Here is a 5,791-nt window from a genome sequence, read left to right as displayed (position 1 = left end):
ATCACTTTCCAACTCAGTGGGTTTGAGAAGACTACGAGCCTGAAACGATGAAAATGCTTTATAGACCAGTTTATATATATATATATATATATATATATATATATATATATATATATATAATTTGATTATAAAATTAACAATGAATTTTATTATTACTAATTACAACAATGGAAATAGCTTGTTTTTTTCCCCAGATGGTCTGCCTGGTTTACATTTTATTTATACAAATGTATTTGTAAGAAATACATATATATATATATATATATATATATATATATATATATATATATATATATATATATCTCATACCACAGATGCAGCAACAACGAGTTATTTAACCCTTTGTGAGCACATAGTATACCAGCAGTTCCTATGTAAACCAGCTCACACGTTGTGATACCTAGATAAGTTGTGCCATCTGACATACTCAGCTCTAATGCATCTTTATGCTATAGACCTAATAGTGGTATTTAATATCAAGGGATTCATATTTTAATTATATTTATATATCACTACGTCTTTAATATATTTATATATTATATAATATTATAATTATATTTATATTCTATTATTGTTGCAAAATAGATTTCACTTCACCTTAAAAAAAAATCATAGACACCATAACATTCTTACTCTAATTTCAGTAGGTTTATGTTTTCCCGAAATTATGTATATAACGCATATATTAACGTATATAACGAGTCGATTTCATTCCCGATCGTGTTTGGAGTATTAAATACTTTGCAGGTTGGACACAATGTAACCAGATGGGCGTAAATCTTTGTAAATTAGATATATTCTGTATATAAATGGCTGGGAACGAACGAGTGTACCTGCACCTATATAGGTATATAAATGGCTGGGAACGAACGATTGTAGCTGCACCTATACAGGTATATAAATGGCTGGGAACGAACGATTGTAGCTGCACCTATACAGGTATATAAATGGCTGGGAACGAACGATTGTAGCTGCACCTATACAGGTATATAAATGGCTGGGAACGAACGAGTGTACCTGCACCTATATAGGTATATAAATTGCTGGGAACGAACGAGTGTACCTGCACCTATACACATGCAATTATATCTATATCTGGGTTTTTAATATTCAGATCCTACAAATGATTCCTATTAGCTTTATTATTCTTATAGTTATAATTCTGTAAAATGTATCTTTCTAATCTGTATCAGTGTCGATAATATGATAAGACTGGCTGCTCTGTGGCCATATGTCTCCTGTATATACAGTATATACAGGCTGTATGGTAGCTACAATTACTGGCGATCACTTGTTTATCTGCTAGAAATAATGGCTGATGCACTGAGCACTATAGAGGCAATAGAAGCAGGGCTGCGATACACGATGAGATACACGCTGGACCCACTTGAAGCTTTGTGACATCCTTATTAAACGTATAGGAATCCACCAGAGAGCAGCCGGGCACAGGGGCGACCTGTTTATGATCCTTGGAGAGCAGGGGTCAGCCCCATAACCGAGCACATAATGGAGCACTGCTTGACCCCTGACCCTGCGCTGTGTTATTTTACTATCAAGTGTCTACATCATAATGATGGTCCACTCTTCTCTTACAATGGGAACTGGAGATCCCTATTATCTGTTTATTCCATTCCTACATGTATATTTACTGCAGACTACATGGACAAGACAACTTGTGGGACTCAGCTAAACATTTATAGGACCATGTAGTGGAGGACTGGCCAATAAATGAGACCCCAGAAAAACAACAGGACATCATAAACTGGGGTGTAAGGAAGAGCATTCTGTAGGATGTCAGGCTCAGGAATTGTGATAGATAGATAGATAGATAGATAGATAGATAGATAGATAGATAGATAGATAGAAGATAGATAGATAGATAGATAATAGATAGGAGATAGATAGATAGATAGATAGATAGATAGATAGATAGATAGATAGATAGATAGATAGATAGATAGATAGAAGATAGATAGATAGATAGATAGGAGATAGATAGATAGATAGATAGATAGATAGATAGATAGATAGGAGATAGATAGATAGATAGATAGATAGATAGATAGATAGAAGATAGATAGATAGATAGATAGGAGATAGATAGATAGATAGATAGATAGATAGATAGATAGATAGATAGGAGATAGATAGATAGATAGATAGATAGATAGATAGGAGATAGATAGATAGATAGATAGATAGATAGATAGGAGATAGATAGATAGATAGATAGATAGATAGGAGATAGAAGATAGATAGATAGATAGATAGATAGATAGGAGATAGATTGAAATATTTGATTTTAAAAAATTATATATATACTGTATGTATATATATATATATATATATATATATGTGTGTGTGTGTGTGTGTGTGTGTGTGTGTGTGTGTGTGTGTGTGTGAATGTGTGTGTGTTTGTAATAATATATATATATATATATATATATATATATATATATATATATATTATGTGTATATATGAAGCGATAATCAGAAAGTGAAAGCTGCATGTTAGTTTGATATATCTAATAGATAGATGGATGGAGAGATACATGCATAGATAAATAGCCAGATAGATAATATGTAGATGGATGGATGGATGGATGGATGGAATAGATAGATAGATAGATAGATAGATAGATAGATAGATAGATAGATAGATAGATAGATAGATAGATAGATAGAAGATAGATAATAGGTAGATGGGTGGATAGATAGATAGAAAAAGAACATTTAACAATAACAATCACAAACTGTACTGCTTTCCACTTTTTTTAAAGTTGTATAATTTGTAGTGTATTTTTTTTCCAGCAGTTCTCTTGTTTATTTGTAATGAATACACCTCAATATTTAAGGGCCATTTCAAACAGATCCTATGTAATGTATGGGAAACATGTATACAACAAATAGAAAAGCATATGAGGAGTATCTTGGTAAAGGCATCAGGCTCCTATACAGGCAACACTGCCCTCTAGTGGCATAATCCGGACACGGCCACCGCGCGCTGTTAAAAAAAAGACATGAGTGTATGTTACGTCTGTCTTGATAAAAATCCTAATTCTTCAGTGGGGGTCACCTCATACCTTTGGAAACATGAACTAAAATGTATTCTGTGTTTTGTAATAATTATGCAATAACTAACATAGTTCTATTGTCATGGGTTTTATACATTGATTCATCACATGGAATTGCACCCGATTGTGTTAATATTAAGAAGACCGACAAGTACAATGAATTATAATTTTACCATACTGGCATCATTAGAACATTTCTGCATCTTATGCGGCCTGCTATTGGAAATGGAATTAGTGGTAGAATTTTTGTACAATGATGGTCTCTGGGTGCTATATACTGTGTATCCATCGCAGTCCAATAGTGTCATCTCTGACTTACCAAATACATGACCAAACATCATATACTGTATACTCTGCTGGGACTTTATTTTCTAATAAAGTCTGTAAAAAAAAGAACAATGCTCACGTTGTTGTTATTATTATTATCATGTTGTGCTGTTATTTTATACCAGGCTTCACATCTAATAATACTAAACTAATTCAAAGGTTAAGTGACAATTAACAATAACTAATTATATGGGATTGTCCTATTTGTAGTATGATGTAGATATGTAGCTATATATTGTTAAATTATAATGATGAGTCCACATTTACACAAATACACTGACTATTGGAACATCGTTGTGTAACTGCTGTAATTAATAATAGAAACTATTATATCCCTATAGCCTGAATATTTGTAATGGGCTAAATACTAAATAACGATAGCTACCTAGATATCACTAGATAGATAGATAGATAGAAGATAGATAGATAGATAGATAGATAGATAGATAGATAGATAGATAGAAAGAAAGATAGATAGAAGATAGATAGATAGATAGATAGATAGATAGATAGATAGAAGATAGATAGATACCACTGGATGGATAGGGGGATGGATAAATAGAACGATAAATATTGGTTAAAAACACCTAAATATATATATATATATATATATATATATATATATATATATATATATATATATGAAGCAAAACAGTAGATAGCAGTAAAAATAGTAGTAAATCCATGGTCATGGCTGTTAATGGGGGGTAATTCTAGAAATAAATGTCATCATTGTCTGACCACCACACTATACATGCCCAGGACATTTATCATTTACACATTGCCAGGATAGCCCAGCATATGCTGCCATCTCTGTATTATAGTGGTATGGGTGAAGTGAGAACTGGCATATAATTTTGGATATGAGGCAATGACCAGTGTCCCTGCAGTCAGTTAATACGTGGATATTAGGAATTCCAGGGCAGTGACAATGGAGATTTCTTTTCTGGAAATAACTATTTAGGGGCATTATAAGGCAAAATTTACAGTGTTTTGTAGAGTTTTCATTGTTTTTCTATGTATTTATTATCACAAATGCTGTAGCCAGGTGTTACTTTGAAGTCTAGTTGTTTAATTGGTCAAATTATTAATACATTTATTTACACACACAACCCATGTCCCACTGTTTTCCATAGAAATCCATATAGTACTTCATACAGTACAGATTTATTCCAACATTTCAAATCCGCAATAGAAGAGTAAGTAGCATGGCGTTATTTGAGGTGGAATCTTTAAGGATTCAGCAGTGACATTGTTTCAGGTAACCTGGATGTGGATTAGCCACATTGAATGGTGTTAATCTGCCGCCAAATCCGGAGTATAGAAACTAAAGATCTACAACAGGAATCTGAGCGTTCGCCTTAAATTTCTGCAACATATTTTTCTAAAGGAGAAATCCATTGTGTGAACGTACCCTAAAAGGGGGCACTGAGCTCTGCCTCTCCAGCTATTGACCAGATGCTGCTAAAAAGACATGACAGTGTGATTCCCATCTAGATGCTTTTCCCACATGGAGGCTGTGCAGACTGAAACAATAGGCCTGGCAGCCTGGCACACAATCCCCATGTGATGAAGCTGGCATACACTGACCATCTCTATATTCACATTTATGAATGAAGAAAAATGCATGATGATGACCTAATATTATGGATGAATCTAGGCCCTCCCTTTCTAACCATTAATGGCTCTTTCCTATCTGTACATACGGATTAGTGGTAACATATACACATTACACATTTGTGCTTTGGAAAAATCTTTATGATCATGACTGTAAGCAGTCCAGCATCTTAGTACCATAGTCACGCAGGAGGTAATATGTGATGCTGGGGTGAAGTCATGATGGGACTTGTAGTCTCCTGGTATAAAGAGGGATGGTTGCCTTCAGTTCTAATAGGCGGTAGCTCACTGTCTTGCAGATGCTTTCCCTGAAGATCATGAAAGAATTATACTACAGCTCCAAAATGGTTTACAGGCTGATGGCCATATCCGTCCAGGATTTATCCAGGCTACTTTCTACAAAATGTCTGTGGATCTGAAAATGTCAAATCTTCCCATTTCTGCAGCTCATGATTAACTGCTGGATAAAAAATGATGTGTAGCAACAGCTTTAAAGCGCCCGCACTAGCAGTAAATAATATGTGCCCTGCAAATGTGGATAGACATAGAAATCCACTAGTAAAGTAGAGTGATAGCAGATAAATGGCAGGAAATATAGTAGGTTCCACAGGTTTGTGGGCATTCGCTAAAATTAAAGAGGGTAAGCAGTTTTACTATTGAGGTGTATGTTTCATGAAAGCACACCTGAAATTTACACCAAGAGGAGCAGGTTTCTAAACCACCATATCATTTTTTTTTTTATCATTAGATGACATCACAGTTTACAAAGAACC

The sequence above is a fragment of the Dendropsophus ebraccatus genome, chromosome 1 (genome assembly GCF_027789765.1).
Source record: "Dendropsophus ebraccatus isolate aDenEbr1 chromosome 1, aDenEbr1.pat, whole genome shotgun sequence".
Lineage (NCBI taxonomy): Eukaryota > Metazoa > Chordata > Amphibia > Anura > Hylidae > Dendropsophus > Dendropsophus ebraccatus.
This window is presented reverse-complemented; position numbering follows the sequence as displayed.